The sequence below is a fragment of the Canis lupus genome, chromosome 31 (assembly GCF_003254725.2).
Source record: "Canis lupus dingo isolate Sandy chromosome 31, ASM325472v2, whole genome shotgun sequence".
Classification (NCBI taxonomy): Eukaryota; Metazoa; Chordata; class Mammalia; order Carnivora; family Canidae; genus Canis; species Canis lupus.
Genome location: NC_064273.1, coordinates 33,299,575 through 33,320,639, shown reverse-complemented (window position 1 = coordinate 33,320,639; position 21,065 = coordinate 33,299,575). Strand labels below are relative to the sequence as shown.

The window sequence follows — 21,065 nt, the reverse complement described above, 5'->3', positions numbered from 1 at the left end:
TGTATGGCCACATTTTACTTTTAATAGCAGGAAACTCTAATTTTCACTTAATTAAGGGTTCGGCAAGGGCTCCCAAATCTTAATTTAAAAGTGAAGACGGGTGCTTGTTTCTCGTTCTGGGTGCAGAGGAGCAAAGGAGGTAAGCCCTGTTTGGCAATGTACCATTGTTGCCATATTTCTGTTACATGAATCTCCATCCCGGTGGGGAGATTCATTTTCTCTGTGATGGAGTGGAAGTGTGCGTTATGGATTCTTGGGGCTTACTAAGTCCATGAAAGTTGCAAAGTCAACGAAAGGCTGAATCGGACTGTGCACATTCTTCTGTGTCCCAGGCAGGGCAGTTTGTGTAACCACCTTGGGTGTAGTCATAAACTGCTTTGTGGAGATGGATTCGCCAGTGTCGTTCTGAACTAAGATGGGCATCAGATTCAGTACCCTCTGGAACAATAGGGGAAACCCAAGGTCTTACCCTATCTGTTCATGGCCCATTGCCTTAACAGAATAAATTGGTTGGAATTGGCAATGGGAAAAGTGCTGTTCCCTCCTCTGTGCGTCCCTGAGGCTGGAAATTTGCTTGAGGCCAGGATGAATGAGGATCTCAGGCATCGGAGAGGGATTAGAAGAAGCCATCATGGGGGTGGGGTGGGGTGGGGAAGGGACCACTGCGGCCCCATCTGTTAAGTGAAGCTTTGGACCCCAGGAGGGAACAAGGTAGACTTTGGGATCCTCGCTTGGGCCTACACAGATCTGGTATAAATAGTAACTAAAGTAAGTGCTAGTAAAATAAAGTGTTTGGAAACACAAGCCACTTACACTTACAATCTCAAGATAAAACTTTTAAGTGAAATGTATGAGAAAGCTGAAGTTTCTTTTATTAGGAAGTGAGATAAAAACACATAGAAAACAAACTGACTAGCCTGCTCAGGAACGTTCATAAGAAGATCTCATCCTTCGAATGCGTTCTCATTAAAATTATATCCAACCTCACAAAGCTGATGTGAGCCTGCTGCCAGATTTACAAATCTGGGTTTCTAATTGCACAGAATTTAAACTCGTCTTGTGCAAGGCTTGCTCTTTTTGCAGTGCAAGATTCAGCGGCAAGATGACAGGATAAGCAAAAGTGGAGGAAAATTTGCTTCTTCAGTATCGAAAAGTACTTTCTAGTCTGTTTGACCCTGGCAGGAAAATGCACTTCTCTTCGGAGTTCTAAAATAGAAGTCATGACAATAAAGATCAAGTCCTGGGGAATATCCCGGGTCTTGTCTGGAGAAGGCACCTTATGTTAGCATATGACCGATATTTGTTGCAAGTTCTGAAGCCCAGCCGAAAGTCCCTGTTGTGGAGGCAGAGGAATAGATTACTGATTGTTGCTCAAAGTATCAAAAATGGGAGGATTTCATGGCTGAGACTGTTAGTTGGGAGGTGGCTGACCGTCGTATGGTTGGTATGATAAATTCGGATTTATTTTTGCAATTTCCGAAGGCTTCTAAACACAGGTGGTCAAACAGAATGTCCCACAAGGACAGTTCCTCCCAAATACTCCGTACCAAAAACCAGAGGTACGTCCATGAAATCATCCCCGGGGCGCCCCCGTGGTTCAGTCAGTTGGGTGTCTGACTCTTGGTTTCGGCTCAGGTTATGATCTCGGGGTATTGAGATGGAGCCCCGAGTCCCGCTTTTGCTCAGTGGGGAGTCTGCTTGAGATTCTCCTCCCTCTGCCCCTCACCCCCACTCCTGCGAGCTCTCTCTCAAATAAATGAATAAATAAACAAATAAATAATTAAAATAAAATAAAATCTTCCCATAAGTATGTAGACCCCATGGTAAGCTACCAGGAGGCAGAGAAGGGGTTACATTTGTGTGCCTATTAATAACATATTTATAACTACAGTTGGCTTCAGTATAAACTTTTTCTTTGCAAAAGCTCAGCATTCAATCGTGTTATATTTCCTTTATTAATTTTAAGCAACCTGGGAACACATTTCTCAATCAAAATTTCTTTTTTTTTTTAAGATTTTATTTATTAGAGGGAGAAGCAAGCTTCTCGCAGGGAGCCCGATGTGGGGCTCAATCCCAGGACTCTGGGATCACACCCTGAGCCAAAGGCAGGTGCTCAACCACTGAGCCACACAGGCGTCCCTCAATTGAAATTTCTTGATCACCTGTTGCCTGAGAGCACTGGCCACAGAGAGGTGTGGGGAACATGGGTTGGTTAGGGGCTGTGAAGGCTCTGGATATGTCTAGAGTCTGGAAAGACAGCTGCAACTTTAATGGGGGGAAAGCCAGAAAAGTCCAGTGTGGAGCTCACCTATTCACTTGTCTGACTCCCACAATTTAGTGACCTGCCTGAATTATTCTTTTTTCAACCAGTCGTACTGACAACATGTAAACAAACTCTAGCCCTTTCTACTCCAAATAGCTAATAGCATTCACTCTGAAAGCAGCGTCCTTGGGATAAATATCTGCAGGTGGAAATTAATGCAAGACAAGTGGCATGCCCAAGAATGCTGGGAATGCTGATAGGGCAGAGACTGGTCTGTGGTCAGATTTGATCCAGGTTGTGAAGGTTCAGGACTCCAGCAGAGGAAGGGCATTCTGGGTCACAGAGAGACAAGTACAGGAAGAGAGACTAGAAAGTGCAGAGTGTATCAGAGTATGGCAAGCTGCCTTTTAGCCTGTGTTATTGCCTTATATTCTGTGCAAGATGCTGTGCAGGGCTCTGTGGGGAAGCCTCAGGTTATACCTTAAGGAAGTTGAAATTTAGAAAGGGAATAAGGCGGGGGTGGGGTGGGGTGGGGAAGGCACATGCCATGGGATCTAGAAGGGGAGTGAAGCCTGGAGCCATGGGATCTAGAGAGGGAGTGACTTCATATGCTAACAAAAGTGGCTCATTCAGTAATGCCAGCTGCTCAGACCAGGCCGGTGTGATGGGTGTTATGGTGAGGTAGGGCGCCCCCCCCAACACTGTATGCTGGCCGAGGCAGTGGCCCCTATGGAGTGTCTACGTCAAGTGCTATTTGGGGGCCACAGCAGCAACCGCCCATGCAACACACTGGGCAAGCTTGCTATCCCATCACACAGCCCATTATCTCCTACAGACTGGTGGGAGAACTTTTTTAGTCTCAGCATCAGGAGTACTTGTGGGAGCCTTTGGCTGGATGGCCTGGCTCCAGCACAGGGAGGGCCCCCACTGCCCACCTGCTGGGCTCCCACGGCCTTAGCTACCCGCTGTGTTCTTACTCTTGTTTCTCTTTAGCTCCATCTTTAGTATTTATTTTGCATCTACTTTTGAGTTTTTAAAAGCCTTTTTATATTGCATATATCCTTGTAGATGAGTTCAAATCTTTTTTTTTTCTTTTTGGAGCAAGGTACAGTATAAATAAAATAGTCCATCATATAAAAATCATATAATCAAAGAATGATCTAAACTGTACCATGGGAAGAGAGTGCTGCCCGAAGGATGAGGCATTGGGGCTGTACCATGTCCCCATGCCATACCTGGTGTTGGGTCAGGGGGCTGACCTGACAGGTGGCAGGGGGCAGGAGGGCAGGGGAGTCAGGCACTGTTGGTGCTTGGAGCCGTGGAAGTGTTACCCAGGAGCTGGGTCCTGTAGCACAAGGGCTACCCAACCCTCTCAGGTTTTGGAGGGACCAACCTAGACACTTAACTTCAATATCCCAAGTGTGAAGTTAAGAGGTAGGGAGGAGAGGATCTTGCAATAGGAAAGGGAGAATGTGGTTTTTGGCTGATTGAGGGACAGTGACTGCATCAGGGATGGGGCAGGCCTGGGGCATGTGTTGCCCCGCTCACCACGGCTCTTTCAAGGAGGGTCCCTTAATCCTCCCATTTTCCAGAATAGCAGAGTGAGGCTTGGGAGTGTTAAGGCCAGAGTTAGGTAAGGACTTGCAGAACCAAGTCCTGGAATCTGTGCAAGAGGCTCTGGTGTCCGGAATCCTCTTGGTTGGATGGAGCAGAGGGCCCACTTATAGAGGTGACAAGGAGGGAGCAGGGTGATGCAGAGGTGGAGTCAGGAGTGCTGGGCAGTGCTGGGCAGAGAAAATAGAGTGCAAGTCTCATGGCTTATTTAAAATTTTCCATTAAGAAGAAAAGGAGGGGCTCCTGGGTGGTTCAGTCAGTTGAGCGTCTGCCTTCCACTCAGCTCATGATCCCGGGGTCCTGGGATTGAGTTCTGCTTTTTCCCTCTGCCCCTGCCTCCTGCTTGTGCTCTCTCTCTCTCTCTCTCAAATAAAGAAATAAAATCTTTAAAAAAAAGAAAGAAAAAAAACCCCAGTTAAATTAATTTTAATAATCTGTTTCATGTAACGCAACATGTCCAAAATATTATCGTTTCAAGTGTAATGCATATAAAGATTGGTGGGATATTTAATATTATTATTTTTTATATTAGATCTTCCAAATCCAGTGTGGGGTTTGCACTTACAGCACATCTCTGTCTGGACTGACCGTGTTTCAAGGGCTCAGTGGCCGCGTGTGTGTAGTGGCTACTGTATTATTAGTGCAGGTTTAGAATCTTTGGATACGAATCTTTGGATTCATATTTGATATAATCAGTAACCATGAAATCCATTATAAAACTCGATCACAGGAGTAGAATTTTGTGACTTTGTGTCTCCTTTGGATCTCACCCAGAATATCACTGTGGAACCAGATATGATAGCAGTAAAACATTGAGTGCTAGCATGACATATTCAGTACTAAATTTGCAGTTTTCAAATTGGAGGGAAAATGTATATATAATTTCCTGTTGACTCACTTCATGCTTTTAAAGAGCAAAATAAAATCTCTGCTTTCAGGCTGAGGCTTTGCATGCCTGGTAACGAACGAGTAGTGCTGCTTTTATTGGAATCATGCTCTGACAACTTCATGAGTAAAAAAATTCTTACTTGAATATTCCCTTATTTAAAGATAATTCCAGCATGATGACAAATTTCTTGTTTTGCCGGTGGACAGTTTCTTGAGAATAATGCACTTTATCATTTTGAAGGATAGCATTCTTGAGGTGCTGGAAAGAACATCAGTGAGATGGATTGTTGCAGGATTAACTTTCAAGAGCACGTATTCACACAATTTGGTAATGGCAGGTTCCTCTAACACAGGCCTCTCCCTCTTAAGTAACGCACCAGCTCATGGCAAAGTCTTATGAAGTCAGTCGTGTGTGGTTCATATGCTACTTGTTATTATCAATGTGCTGTGTGTGATGAGTCTTTGAATAACTTAGCTCTTTACCTTATGCGTGCTTTAGAGTTCAGATTTAATTTAATTTTTATGCAAAGTAAAAGACCCCCACTGTAGATCTTCCTCATTCGCATTTCCCTGAATAAGAAATTTGTTTTCAGTTCTAGTGCCTGGTCTGCAGCAGCAAACTCCTAGTCTGTGCTTCCTTGTAAATGGTTTGCTTTCATTATCACTAGTGCATGATAAGGGAATTTCACTGTCCCTATTCTGCTGTATTTTTCCCAGTGGGCAATGCTTACTGTAAAGAAACAGAAGACAAAACAAAACTGCGTTAAGTGGAATGGATGCATGTGGCTTTTCTCAAATCTAATCACTGTGTCAAATTTAACACCTCATTTGTTCAGTTATTGGCAACCGAACACAGGGGAAAGAGAATATTGGGATTTATATTTAAAAACCCCCAAGCCTCAAAACTGACAAACGGGGCTGTGTGTTCTCGTCTGTACTAGTAGCACATCTCTGGTTGCTGGGATGCTCCGTTGTGAAGGCCATCGGGGGACAAACAAAAAAGCAAGAATACTTATCTCGCGCTCGGTCGGCTCCACTGCTTTCAGATGTGGGCAACAAATCCCATTTTGCAGTCGAATCCCGTTCCGTTCAACACGGAGCATGGGCCACCAGGTGAGATCCTCCCGGAGGTAAACTGAAATTCCCTTCTGGGGCTACTGCCGTCCACTGGATGCCGTAGGCCGCGTTCAACCTACCGGTTTCCCAGGGGAGTACAAATTTAATTTAAGGTCTAAATTATATTTGCGAAGTCTGAAGCACATTAAGGCTTCTTAAATAATTCACTTGGGGTTACGTTCAGTGAACATGTGTAAATATGAGAATGTGCGAGGCAAGTGGTCTCAACAGAGAGTGGATACGAGACCACATTGATGTAAGCCACATGTGCTTAAGATCTTGGAGGAAAATCCGTGTCATCGCTGGCAAGCAGAGCTTTAGGCTGGCCGGGTGGCTCCCAAGGCAGGGTTGATGTCCAGTCGCTCCTGCGCTGGGTCCTTGCCACTTCATCCGGGAAGACCTTGGTGACAAAGTGTCGAATGTGGGATTGTCAGCCGGTGGGTGCTGCTGTGGCAGGAAGAAGGTGAGAGAAGGGCCCCACCCCCAGTGGGTTCCCCACAGGCTTCTCAGGTTGGGTGTCTGTGGTGTGAAATGGCCAACATGTGCTCTTGGAAGCGGCTGTATTTAGTTAGACTTGGATTAATAACGACAACTATGGAGTTTTTCCCTTCAGGCTTTCATATGCTATAGGGCTGTGGGGGTGGGTTCAGCGACATGACAAGTGGCACCCCGTAGACCCACCTCGTCAAGGATTCTGAGCATCGCCTAGTGCCTCCCTCCTCCTGCTGACCTCTGGACAGATACGTGTCCCCCTCGGCATCACAGTCTCCTATCTCTCCTGCAAGAGCCTGGTCTCCGTAAGTGTATGGACGGCATGGATGTTGTAGATAGACGGCAGCGCCAGCGAAATTTCACCTGCCGTGGGCACACACAAGGGCTAAAAGAAACAAGCCGGCGAGTCTAATGAAATCAGGCTGCAGATCTGAAGCGATTTTGGAATATCCTGCTCTGCTTTCTGTCCTGTGTCTGGTTTTCATGGAAATTTGTGTCTGGGAATGAGAGGGAATCGGAGTGGATTTGCTGGAGGCAGGTGCCTGCGTTCCTTGGCTTTGGCCATTAGGAGTCAGGTCCAGGGACCTCCTCAGAGGGGGAGGGACCCAGAGGTCTTAGGAGATTTGATGAGCACCCTGCAGTCTTTATAAGACAGTGGGGGGATTTTCACAGACTTCCTGATTTTTTAAAATTATTCATAAGTCTGCCCTAGACTGGGATTTTTAGGACAGAAAACACGCTCCACTCACTGTCCGTGCTCCGTAAATTACCATTTGAGTTCGTCGCAATGTTATTTCTATAGCCTGTGATGCTGGTGTACATAACTTCAGAGATCATGGGTAAAACGACTCCATTTCTTTCTCTGGCAAGAGATGGCCAGTTCAGGTCAGGAAGACGTGCGGCAGCATCACGGCTGGTGCTGTTGGAAATACAAGCTGGGTCCTGAGAGGTGGAGAATAAATTCTGGTCCACCCTAGATTAAAGAAGTAGTGGAAATGAGGATCAGGATTCGTTATGTTTGCACTGGCACGGAGAACAAGATTGAACACTAGTTTTTAGTCTTTGCTCCAAGCAAGTGAAATAAGAATTGCATATCATGTATTTGAGAAAGTTAAATGCATGCTTCCCTTCTGGAATAAGCAAGATTCATAACAGACTCAGGCAAGGCAAAGATTGCTCCCTGGATACTTACTTAATATGGAATGAAACGATGTCCTGAGAAATCTTCGGTTGGTAGACACTTAAAAAAAAAATAGGTTGATGTTTTTGAATAAGTACACTCCTCAGCTTCATTTGTCTCAGATCGTTCACTCCTATTTCTGTCCTTTTTTATTTTTTATTTATTTTTTTGTTTCTCTCTGGTTTTGTTTCTTCTGCTCGACACCCACTGGCTTCTAAAGCAAGGGGTGATGTGTGTGTGTGTGAGTCGTTGGTTGAAGAGCCTGTCAGGAAAAAAAAAAAAAAAAAGAGCCTGTCAGGGTAGCATTGCTCTCACGGGAATAACGATGGGGACATCCTAAACAGATGCGAGTAAGTGCAGACAGCATTTACTTTATCACTGAGGCTTCGGTGCTTAACAAGTGGCGAAGAGACAACGTTTTGTGATGCAGTTACCCTTAGGCTTAAATTAGTGTTTTCAACTATTTTTCCTGACCAATCCACTGCAGGTGGAGTCTTTTCAACCATTTTCCCCCAAATCCTCCTTCTCCCATGTACTAATCTAACAGCACAGATACCCTATCTGTTTAGGAATTTCACATTATACATTTATATGTCTGTCTACATTCAGGTGTAGTCTGTACTTTATACAAGAAAAGAGTGAAGACTTTTTCTCATCCTCCGAGAACTGATTTTAGCCTCTTTGGGAACACATGGCTTACGTACACAGTGCCCGTGCTTAGCTTTGAAAAAGATTCGGCTTAGGAGAAGAGAGGGCATCTGTCTGGGAGCGTGGCCTGAGAACGGATAGCGATAAAGCAAAAAGCAATTGACGGTTCCCTTTCCCAGAGGGCTCCATTAAACCTGCAAACTCTGGACCCACACGTTCTTTCCACATGCGAAAAGGTGGTAGAATTCTTTTTTTTTTTTTTTTTTTTTTAAGATTTTATTTATTTATTCACTGGAGACACAGAGAGAGGCAGAGACACAGGCAGAGGGAGAAGCCGGCTCCCTGCGGGGAGCCCGATGCAGGACAGGACCCTAGGACCCAGGGATCACGCCCTGAGCTGGAGGCAATGCTCAACCACTGAGCCACCCAGGTGCCCCGGAGGGAGGATTCTGATCAGACTTGGGTGTACAAGATCGGAGGGGCTGCCGAAACACCCACGCTGCAAAAACAAGTCGACAGGGGCCAGTGGCCCCTAGTGTGGTAGCCACTGGCAGGGCTGCCTTCCCTTCGGAGTCCGGGCAGGAGCAGCCCTCCGGCTTCTGCGGACAGCCTTTTCCCGTCCTCTTGGATGTATAAATGCGGGTCGTGTGGCCGATCTGGTGCAGCTGGATCACATTGACGCTAATGTTTCCCCTCCAGTAAAAATGGAAATATATTAAAAAATAAACAACCAAAAAAGACATGCTGAGTTTAGACCAAAAATCAATCAGAAGAGAAAAACACTTGGGCCAGCGTCAAGAGCAACAAAACCGCGCCAGCACAAATTTTTATGAAAATGATCATTGAATAGTATTTCCATGAAAAGGCAACTGACTCAGAGACGGAGGGTGAGTGTCCCGTGAGGCAGACCAGAGTCGGAAGGGCCCGCCCACGCCCGAGGCTGACAGCTCCGCTCAAGCACAGTTACTAGAAGTGACCCAACCATCCCGAAAATAGGAAAAAAAGTTCACGAGGGAAAAGCCAGATTCTTAGGCAGGGAGAGAAATGTGTGTTGTGAAACCAGCACGGCTTGGGAAGAATCTAGCGCTGCATTTGAGTCTCTCCTCCCCAGGAGCAGCCCCACAAATAACCCTCTTGTTCTCCGCTGAGGGCTGCACAGTCCCCGATGATCTTCTAGAAGGGCCAAATGGGAGACGACGTTCCTGGAGTGAGGAAGGCGCACGGATGAAGTCTCTCCCTTAAATGCTTACCTCCAGCTCGTGGCAGAGGAAGTGTTATGGTATTTTCTGCTGGTACACTTCCTTCTGGAACATCACAAGGCAGCTTGCTTGCATCTGAGGCAGGAGATCCAAGTGGTTATGCACGAGCATCTCCCAGCTGCCCTGCAGAGCCCTGTGGCTCCCTCCACCCGCCCCCGGGGCCATCTGTGCCCGCTCCTTGGAATGTGAAAGGTACGTTTTTTCCAGGATTCTTTTTGTCTTTGTTGCCTGCCTTGGAAGGGGTGCTTAACTCCAAGCAAGCGCTGGCTGGTTAGGAGAGCTCCCTCTCCTTAAACTTTCCCCTCTTCTTCTTCCCACATGGCTTCTTTTTAATGCCTTACAGACAGACATGAGCTTGAGTCAGCGGTGACCTGCAGTCAGAATTTGGATAATTAGCAGCAGGGTGACCAAGTGCTAGGTCATGGTCACATGGAGCAGAGATTTGGACTTTTCTGAATACTTGCCCTTAAAAATCACTAAAAATACCTCTTTATGAGGTGACTCCTCACACAGTGGATGCCATCGTAGTAAGATCACATTGGTATCTGGTGTTTCATTCTTTTTTTTTCTTTTTTCTTTTTTTTTCTTTTTGGTAATCAGGTCGGGTTAGATGACATAGCACAATGTGTGCCTGAACACTTACCTATGATGTTTGCTTATAGTATAGGCTCATCTATACTGTAGATGAGATCTCCTCTTCTACGACAATAGCTGACACTTACTTTGCTGGGCTCTTTCTGGGGAATTCTCTTCAAACTTAATAATTGGGCCTTTTGACCATAAAACAGCCCAGGAACTTAGAAAACGCTGATGATCCTAACGAACCAGAGTCAATGATGACACAAAGTCCATCCACGTCTGTATCCAGACAGAGTAAATATCAAACACTGTTTCCTTTCCTAGGTCATTTCAGGCTTATTTCACTGCTTGGCTCTGTTTTATTTATTTTTATTTATTTTTTAAAGATTTTATTTGTTTATTCATGAGACACACAGAAAGAGAGGCAGAGACACAGGCAGAGGGAGAAGCAGGCTCCCTGCGGGGAGCCCAACGTGGGACTCGATCCCAGGACCCCAGGGTCACAACCTGAGCTGAAGAGGGATGCTCAACCGCTGAGCCACCCAGGCTTCCCACTTGGCTCTATTTTATTCAATATGATTTCTATGTGGCATTTTTCCTCTCCAAATCTTTTAATAGATGTAAGCTCTTACATATAATATTACATGGGTTATGTGTATGTATATTACATTATAACACATATATTGTAATAATCCTGTATTATGATAACCGTGTGACCAGAGCCTTAGAGTTAAGGTTAAACTCTCTCTTTCTAGACCACATTCAAAGAAGTCTGAGGAGGACCCGAGTCATACTGAATTTTACCCTCCTGCTAATTACTCATGTAGAAAAGGACTGTTTGGGCATCCTGGGTGGCTCAGTGGTTTAGCGCTGCCTTCAGCCCGAGGTGTGATTCTGGAGACCCGGGATCGAGTCCCACGTCGGGCTCCTTGCATGGAGCCTGCTTCTCCCTCTGCCTGTGTCTCTGCCTCTCTCTCTCTCTCCCTGTGTCTGTCATGAATAAATAAATAGAATATTTTTTAAAAAAGAAAAGGACTGTTCTGTGCTGATCTCCTTATAAGGGATTTCTATAGGCCGAGGCACCTGCTGTTCCATGTCCAGGAAGGCTCCAGTATGCTAAGAAACCACATCTAAATACCAGCCTTCTCAAGAGGGACCTTGGAAAGTGCTTTTGCCATGGAAAGTTGAAATCTCCTTTAAGAAAATAAGATTTTTTTTTAAAGCAACGATGTCCTCCGGTTTTGTTGTGTGTTGTAATAAATGCAACGTTTCTTTTCAAGGGACTCTTCTACTCATAGGAATATTGTCACGTCGATTTGCAGAGAGAAAGCCGCCCTGCTAACTGGAGCCATATTTTTCGCTGGAAAAGAAGCCAACCACAGCACAGCCCCTGCTTTTTCATTTCTCTTTCTGGCTTGGCCCTGATTCAGGCTGGCATCTCCGACTCCCTGCTGGGTCCAGGGATGCCACCCGGAGAGGGGAGAGAGCTTGGCTGGGAACACTTGTAGGGGAGATGTCCAGGCTCACTAACTTTTGTCGAGGGGAGCACAGAAGGGGACTGTGGGTGGTCATGCCAGTCTCCAGTGACCCCTGCTTTCCAAACCGCTACCCATGAGTGGTTTCTCTGGGCACTCAGCTGTGGGTCCCCACTTCAGGGGACAGAGTTGGTTATCCTGTCTCCGTCCCCTGCCCACACAGGCTCAAGCCCTTTGTTTTTTTTCTCATATTTTCTTGAAAACTCTCTGAACACATGGAATTTATGTTAACACATAGTTTAATTAGTCTTTAACATTGCTCCCCAAAAATGGTACTCTGGGAGTTTTCGAAGGATCTTGCCAGGTACTGAAAATGGCAAAGCACAGGTGCAATGGCAACACTCACCAACACGTTGTGGTCCAGGAGAATCTTCTTTTGACCTTTGGAGCATTGTTCTTGTGGTTTAGAATATTTCAGGAGGGGATTCAACCGAACCGGTTCTTCTGTTCTTCAGAACACCTAGTTTCTTTGTGTGGTGTCAAGACCTCCGTTTGCCTTTTAAGTAAAGGGACCAGGGCCACTGCACCATTGGATGTGGCATGTGTCAAGCTTAGGAGAAGGAAGAAGTGCGTCCTTGCCCTGTCCCTCTGCCTTCCTGCATCTTCCCTGGCTGTAGGTGAGGTTCACGGAGTGCATGCAGGCCCACTGGGTATGTCCACAAAGATGTTTCTCCTTCTTCCACTTTGGGTTTTCATCCTGAGACTGCTAATTAAACCATCCCATAAATCCTCCATTATAGGTAGTCAAACCTAATTTTAGATTTCCTGCTTGCTCCGGTGTCCCGCCTGATTGCTACTAGGGTGGCAAAAAGGCAGGACCTGGGGAGTAGGCTGTTTAAACTGGGCCACGTGTGAAAGCCTTCTTCTCAAATATGAACCCAAAGCCTCATATTTGGGGTTTGGTTGTAATTCCTGGATGGCTTTTATCTTAAGTTTCAAAAGCTTCTGAAGATAACTCTTTGAAACACCGCAGCTTGGTTCTTTTTGGTGGACAGCTCTGATGTAAGGAACCAAGAAGGGGCTTCGGGCAGAGAGTGGGCATCAGGTGGTTACAGCGAAGGATAGAGGCAATGGAAGCCTGCCATCTTTGCTAAGAACACAAGGCTCTGTTCCCTCTCAGTGGTCTGAAACTCAGCCCCTTTCTCCTGTTGCAAGCTTCTTAAGAAACTGCGTGTATGTTCCCAATGTCTATTAGGACCAGTTCTTCCTACCTACCCCTGTATCCCCAGTGCTCCAGCATCTTCCACCAGTGATGGTGAATGATGCAGTGGGGCTGGAAATGGGAGGGATCGGGGGTGTGTTTGGGATTTCCGCATTGTCTTTCTCACAGTCCCAAATCTAGGTGCTCCCTTCTCGAGCCTCAGAGTTGGAATTAATTAGTGAATTAATTAGTTAATTAAATTAAATTTTATGGGTTTCTTTTTGAAAAAAAAAATTTTTTTTTTTTTGAATTTAGAAGGTCAGTGAGTACAACAAAGTTACCAGAATAGTTTGGATTTCAGGCAGCCGAACTTTGTTACCTGCAAAGGAAAGCTGAAACCCAGGGGCTGTTTTTCCACCCTGGAGACTTGGCAGGCAGTGGAGTGCCCCGGGAAAAGGCTGGGGATGTGTGTGTGGGTTTATTGGTTATAGCAGAGGTGGTGTGAGCTGAAATCTAGATGAACAGCATTAAAATGTTTAAAGCTTACAAGAGGTATGTCTGGGCATTTTGGAACTTGAGAGGGTGGTATCTGTAATACTTTGTTCATTGTGGAAATATTAGAACACACACATAAACAAAAATATTTAAATCTTTCCACACTCAGACATTATGGCTACTGACAATGGTGCATTTAATTCTACAATAGTGGCGATTCTTTTATAGATACTCTTTTTCCAAAAGTAGATCATATCACATTTACAAAGTTTATATAACCTGGTGTTTTTTTTACTTAATAACACATTATAAATATCTGTCCATCTCAATAAATATGTTTAATGAAATATCTTCCTTCTGCCACATTATTTTAAGATTGTTTGGGATTCCATTGTGGGGTTCTAGTGTGATGGATTTAACCCGTCCTTTCCATTGAGTATTTAGAGTGTTTTCTGTTGTATTATGATCCCAGAGTTCTCTATCTTGACTGCAGGATATGGGTGCCCAGGACCCATCACAGACCAGTTACATCAGGCTCTCTTGATGGTGAAGCCTAGAAGTCCGTATTCTCACATGCCTGTAGGGTTGGAAATCATGGCTACAAATCATTCTCCACAGTTTTCCAAAGACTAGGGTACATTCTTGGAAGTGGAATTGTGTGATCGAGGTATGTGTCTTAGTCTCTTGCTATATACACTGCCACCTTATCGTTCAGAAGGTTTTTCTTCTTAAACTAATTTACACTTTAAGCTTCAAGGCTTCTGAAAGGCGAAGGATGAAAAGAATTTGCCCGTGGACTTGGGGAAGAGGTTTGTACAGTACCAAACAGGCACATGGGGCTGTTGGGGTTTTGCTTAGTTTTTTGGTATTGTGACATGACCTAAATAAACAAATGAGCATGCTCCTAAAATCATGAAGACAAATGTATTTGGTGCCAGTTTCTCCCCATGGAGCTTTGGTCAGACACTGGGCAAATGAGACAGCCCTGGCCAGGAGCAAGTGGCAGTGCTACAGGACCAAGTTTTATGTCTCTCTGGGCTCTCACCCATCCATAGAAATCTCCCACACAACACCCATCAAGTATTGAGTTTATTCACTCTGAAGGCCTCTTATGTCCTTTATCAGTTTTCTACTTTAATTGCTGTTTTTTTTTTCTCAACATAATACATATGCATAAAGTTAAATGGTATTTCGGGGCTTATAATGAAAAGTGCTCGTTCTTTGCCTTCCAGCTTCCCTTAGCTGTTCTTGGCTGTTCTTCTGTCCATATTTATAAGTCCTGGGCTCCTGGCGCTTCTTCTTGAGCTTTCAATCTGGATATTATTGATTTTCTATTAAGGAAGAGGAGAGTTGAGTTTACTCCCCTTCCTCCATTCTCCATTCCTCCATTCTTCCAGAGTAGTTAAGCAAAAATGTCAGTGAGATTAATGTTCACTTCTAACATTATTATAACTATATAAATGTAAGAGGTGAGCTGCATGATGCGCTGTGGTGACATTTTCTTTTCCAGATTTAATAACTGGGATGTGGGTGTTGCCTTAGTTTTCTAGGTACTTATCAATAAGACTGCCCTCTGCTCCCCTGCAGGACTGGCATCTCCTCTCTGGGTGGGGTGGGGACACTTTGGGTGACCTCTCAGGGCAGAGGAGGACCCTTGGGGGTGCTGGGCTGACAGGCTCCAGCTGAACTGGCTCCTTCCAGGCATGCTGTTGTCTTGGGTCTTCCTTCACTGTTAAGTCCAGGAAGGTAAGGATTTTGAGATGCTTTTTACACCAACCAGCAAGCAAAGAGAAGCTGGTGACTGAGCAAAAGGATCTTCATTTAGATCTTTGCTTAGAATAGATCATCACTGGCAGGACCAGCTTTGGGTTACAGATGTGCCTCCCATTGCATGGCATGCTGCAGTATCTTTCCCTCTGTGGCTTTATTTCCTTCCTCATTTAGGGCTCTTATGACTTAAGGGTCCATGATTCTTGTCGGTAAACCATCGTGGGGATTTGCCTCTGTTCTTTTTGTTAGTTTGTCTTATTACCTGGTAAATAACCTGGAAGAAACATTTGTTTCCTTCTGAGTATGGAGATTACCCAGATAGTGCCCACTGGTCCCTCCAAACACGGGCCCCTGGTAATCCAGATGGGATTCTTTCTTCCTTTAGGCAGTTGGAACTCTGGATGACATCCTGTAGAACTGCAGCAGTGGCCAAGGTGGGAGATCAGATATTGGATGGGCTTACGGGAGCCAAAGTACATTCCTCCCTCGATAATCCCCTTGAAAATGAAAAAAAGGTTCTCTCAAGTTTTTATGTTTCCAGCTTTCATCTGCTCCTCACTCACAGGTGCTTCATTCCTTGGCTTGAGCAAATACCTTCAGGGAAAAGGAACCAGATGTCTCTTAAAAAAAAAAAAAGAACTATTTAGCTTGAGGAGACCTTTATATAACTAAAATTGTACAGAAAAGCCCAATAAATACCCCCTCCTAATAGAGTGGAACTCTTTTGGTGGAAGCCAGTGCGCTCCTGCCCTGCACTGTCCGCTCCCCCCCCCCCCCCCCCCCACTGTCCCCAGATGCTCTCTCCCATTGGGAACCAGTGTGAAAACTACTAGCTGGTCTATTCTGTCCATTTCTTGCCTGGGAAAATAGACACCTGTAAAAGCCAGTTGTCCAATGTTGCAGGACAGGTGATTGGCAAAGAGGGGAACCCTTGCCCGGTCGCTCATATCCTGTTTCTCATTCCAGCCTGAGTCGTGCTGGGGTCAGTCACGTTTGAACACATGTGGTGACAGTCCGAGGGGATCGCCATCACGTGACTCCAGACGCCCACAGCTTGCTATCAGCCCTGCAGTTGACCTTACCTAAACATGCAAAGCGGTTTATCTTCACATTGTATTTCATACTCAATAATTATGCTTTGAAAATACCACATTGAATTCTTTTGCAATAGTTTTTGGATTTTGGAAATGAGAATTATTTTTTTTCTGTAAAGGAAGACATGCCTGCGAAGTTTCCTCATGACTTTTTTTCATTTGTTTATTTACTATTTATCTATGTATCTATTAATATTTTGCTGTCTCAGCATAGATTGTCTTTAAATTTTTAAATATTTATTTCTTTTTTTAAAGTGTGATGCATTCATTATATTGATGAACCAATATACATTATTACCAACTAAAGTACATAATTTATATTGAGGTTCACTCTGTGTTGTCTATTCTGTAGGATTGGACATGTGTAATGCCATATATGTATCATTACAGTATCCTAGTGGGCAATTCCACCACCCTAAAAATCCCCTGTTACACCTATTCACCCCTCCCTTCCTTCCCCTGAACCCCCAGCAAACACCAACCTTGTTACTATCTCCATGGGTTTTTTTTTTTTTTTTAAGATTTTACTTATTTATTCATGAGAGATACAGAGAGGCAGGCAGATACACAGTCAGAGGGAGAAGCAGGCTCCATGCAGGAAGGCTGATGTGGAACTCGATGCCAGGATCTGGGATCATGCCCTGAGCCAAAGGCAGATGTTCAACCACTGAGCCACCCAGGCGCTCCTGTTTCCATGGTTTTGCCTTTTCCATAATGTCACAGAGTTAGACTATACAGTATGTAGTACTTTTCAGACGGCTTCTTTCATTTAGTACATTTAACTTTCCTCTACATCTTTCTGTGGTTCAATAGCTCATTTCTTTTCATGGCCAAATAATATTCCATGCTATGGACATACTGTAGGTTGCTTATCTGTTCATCTATTAAAGGGCATCTTGGTTGCTTCCAGCTATTTTTAGCTGTTATCTTTGTGATATTTTTCAAAGCTGCAATGAAGTTTCAGAGGGGAGGGTGTGACCTCTAGGTGAATGCTGTCCTACCATAAGCAAAATTGAGATTCTAATAATGGGTCATCAATATTCTTCCATGCAGAGGGGAGCTGATTATTTTTGTTGCAGATTTCAGATAGGTCTGAGTCATTTTGGGTCTTTGCTCAGAGGGTTAACTGAAATGAAACTTCTTTGGACATCATATACCCAAATTATTCTCCACTCAGTGTGTTCTGAAACTGGAGCTCATTGTGTTTCTAGTTGGAGGAGAGGTAGATTGTTATCTACACCAGATCATTAGAACCTAGTGTAGAAGTTTCTTCTTGGCATTCCTAATGCTCATATTGTCTCTACCTGCATAGTCCCAGGGTGGGGACATCACCCCCTCCCTAAATGGTCCTTCCCATCTTAGGCTCATTCTGTCAGCCGGGGCTTCCTTATACTGACCTCAGATGGTGTCCATCATTATGTCAACTTTTGCCTTCTAGAATAACACAGTAGGGTGGCTGTTTCTGCTCATGACTGGTACAATTAACACCTAACATGGTGCCTAGTTCCTAGAAATCTTTCAATGAATTTTTATCAAATAATTTTAAAGCCGAACAAATGGATGGATAAATATTTGGCTGACTCTCATACATTTCAAATGCGTATCTGCTTAAATGTCTTTTTTGCAGACAAAACACAACTAGCTTTTTTTAAAAACCCATTTTATACAATATTTTTTGAGCTATCATATATTGATTTTATTTTTATGGACATTTGTTTTTTTTCTACCCATATTGTTCTTGGAAAGTCGTGACCAGAATAGTCCCTAAGAAATAAGAGACCATTACATTTTGTGATCTGGGCTCAATGCTTCCTTTGACTATGTTAGATTCGGGACAGACCCATCACACTGCCTTTGAAAACACTCATGTGTTTTCTTGACATCGACTGCTGCCGAGTCAGACCCCTGCCATTCAATAAATTGGGTGGCCATTAAAAACTCAAGACAAAGAAAATAATCTGAGACTTCAAATTGTATCTTATGAAATTAAAGAAGTTGCAAATAATATTTTTCTTAAAAATTCATGTGATATTTTTTAGTGTCCTAATAAGAATTTTTTTTAACAGGATATATTCCATATGTTTTAATTAAGTTAACTTTCAATGATTTGGGCCCATGAATACTCAGTAATTTCGGGCAAGGTGGTGTTTGGAAGTGATAACTTTTTTATTTGAGTGCGATGGACACCTAATAATAATTTGTAGATAGGACAAATAAAGCTTAGAGAGTAATACATGAGATAGAAAAGTGAGAATACATGAGACAGAAAAGACCCCAAACCTAAAAGGATTTCTACACATTGATGTAGTGTGGAACAAAGGATGTGGGTTCATTAATAAAGATGACATTTATGACTGTGCCAACCAGTGTTCTAGGCTTTTCACATGTGAATCCATTTAATCCATACAACAGCCTATGGAAAGGCACATCTTTATGATTTTTTTTTATTTTTATTTTTTTGATTATTTTTTATTGTGGTAAAAAACACATGACATGAAGTGGGCCATCCGAACCATTTTTAAGTGTACAGCTTAATGGTGTTAAGTATAATCACACTGTTATGAAGCAGATCTCCAGATATTTTCATCTGCCAAATCTGCAACTCTGTCTCCACTAAACAACAGTTCCTCTCTCTTCCTTCCACTACTGCTGGTTGCCACCATTATACTTTCTGGCTCCGTAAATTTGACTGCTTTAGATACCTCCCATCAGTGGAATCATGCTGCATTTGTTCCTCTATGACTGGCTTATTTCACCTAGCTTTATGTCTTCCATGTTGTAGCATGAGACAAAATTTCCTTCCTTTTTAAGGCTGAATGCTATTCCATTATTTGTATAGACCATATTTTTTAAATCTGTTCATCTGTTGACTGATACTTGAGTTGCTTCCATCTCTTGGCTAGTGAATAATGCTGTTATGAATATGGGTGTACAGATGGGTGAACAGAGGAAAGATCCTCTTTAAATTCTTTTGCGCATATACCCAGCAGTGGAGTTGTTGGATATTATGGTAATTCCATGTTTAATTTTTTGAGGAACCTCCATACTGTGGAGGTTTTATAACAGTTGTGTTTTATAACAGTTGTACCACTTTATAATCCCACCAGTAGTGCACAAGGGTTCCAGATTCTTCTACATCCTGGTTAACACATGCCATTATCAGTTTCTTAAAAAAATTTTTTTATAATAGCCATCCTAGTGGGTGTGAGGTGGTATTTCATTGTGTTTTTTTTTCTTTTTTTTTTTCCATTGTGTTTTTGACATGCACTTTTCTGATGCCCAGTGATATGCTTGTTGGTCACATGTATATGGGGAGCACTTTTACTACATCCATTATATGCATAAGGAAATTTAGGTGAGAAAGGTTAGTCAGTTTGTTCAAAGTCATATAAAGAGTAAATGATAGAACCAGAATTTGAATCTGGACATACAGCTACAGAGCCTCATGTCATAACCACTGTGTTTTATCCTTCCCTATGGGAGCACACCTTCAGTGTGGGAGAATGCTGTTTCTTCAAGTAGTTATTTTTTCTTTTCTATTTTTAAGATTTTATTTATTTATTTCAAGGGGGGAGGGGAAGAGGGGGAAGGAGAGAGAAATTCAAGCAGACTCTCCGCTAAGCACAGAGCCTGACCTGAGATCTCTGGACCTTAAGATCATGACCCTGAGCTGAAACCAAAAGTTGATGCTCAACCAACTGAGACATCCAGGTGCCTCATCAACTAGTTTTTTCAAATACTCTTCCTTATATTGGACACATGACTGGATTTTGAGCAAGAGGAGTAGGAGAGAGCGCTTTCTTCTTCTACTCCCCTCTCCCTCCTTCTTTTTTTCCTTTCTTCCTTTCAACAAGTTTGTACAGTGCACCTGCCTGGCTCAGGTGCTATATGCAGGTCCTTGGAGAATGGCAAGGTGACCAGGACAGAGTCTGGTTATCAAGGAGGTCACAGACAAATTTGGGTAGTGAATTGGGTGTCTGTGTAATTTCTCTTCCAAACTGGAAAGAAAGAAGACAGAAAAAGAATTGTATTGATGGCAGGCTAAACTAAGACTGTCTTGGACAAACTAGAATGTGTGATTCAGAGATAAGGCATATATGAAAAGCTGTAATGTAAGTTGGGTAATAAATGCTAAAATTAAGGGAAGGTTTAAAGCATTTTAGAACTCGAGAGATGACTTTGTGTAGTGTCGTGTTGGTGGAGTGATGAATCAGACAGAAGCCATTTAAGCTGGGTTTCCCAAGCAAAGCACACCCTCGAACTGTCTATGGGATTTGGTTTGCAGGCATTAGGTCTGCAGTGCTTCCTGACTTGAGGCAGTAGCCTTGGCAGGAGACAGGAGATGCCAGGAGGGCTGAGTTGGGATGAGGGCCATGGCTACTACGAGGTCAGGACAAGGGTATAGGGGCTTTCTGCCTCTACGAACAGATCTTTGCCAAAGTCGGGGATGGAAAAGGCACGGGAATCAGGTGTGCATACGCAGTAACACAGTTGTTCTAGTATTACTGAGGATTACATGGATTTTGTCCAAAGGAAAGGAGAGTAGTAAAAAGGAGGTCAAAATTGGGACCACGCCATCTCTTAAAAAGGATGGGCAGGCTATAAAAGTCTTCCCAGGCTGTTAGTTATTTTGTCTCTGCTGCAAATGACATATATAGCAGCAACAGAATGTTAAGTTACCACTAAAAGCAAAATTTCCCCCAATGTGCTTTAAAGAGACGAGACATGTGGGCGTTGAGTGTTACTGATTCTTCCTGATGCCATTTTTTTAAAAACCAAATTTTCTATGACTCATAGGAACTCCCATTCTCTCTCTCTCTCAACTGTGAGAATGAATATGTGAGAGCGTGTGCTCAGCCTGTGAAATATTTAAGCAAAGACAGACTTAATGGGAAGCACAGTGTGGGGAACTCTAACCCTATGTTTTGAAGGTGCTACATCTTTGTTCTCCAGGGCAGGATGCTCACGTAGTTGAGGGGGTTGGATGTCCA

General features: G+C 43.7%; 2 long non-coding RNA genes across 4 annotated transcripts in view; one reads left to right on the top strand and one right to left on the bottom strand.

Moving 5' to 3' along the window:
• Positions 1–851: 851 nt before the first annotated feature.
• The window catches only part of LOC112661787 (uncharacterized), a 38,026-nt gene continuing 17,812 nt past the window's right edge, over positions 852–21,065 (bottom strand). Inside the window, exons 2-5 of one of the 3 annotated variants that reach the window (XR_003137965.3) lie at positions 15,243–15,600; positions 7,566–7,815; positions 4,776–7,346; positions 852–1,333 (exon numbers count right to left, since the gene is read on the bottom strand). This is a non-coding gene — a long non-coding RNA (uncharacterized LOC112661787). Of the gene's footprint in view, positions 1,334–4,775; positions 7,347–7,565; positions 7,816–15,242; positions 15,601–21,065 lie in introns of those variants that run through there. The other 2 variants (XR_003137966.3, XR_003137967.3) reach the window with 2 other exon arrangements.
• LOC125754154 (uncharacterized) lies at positions 8,509–13,978 on the top strand. The gene is made up of 2 exons (XR_007407665.1): positions 8,509–9,652; positions 11,320–13,978. It is a non-coding gene; the product is annotated as an uncharacterized LOC125754154 (long non-coding RNA).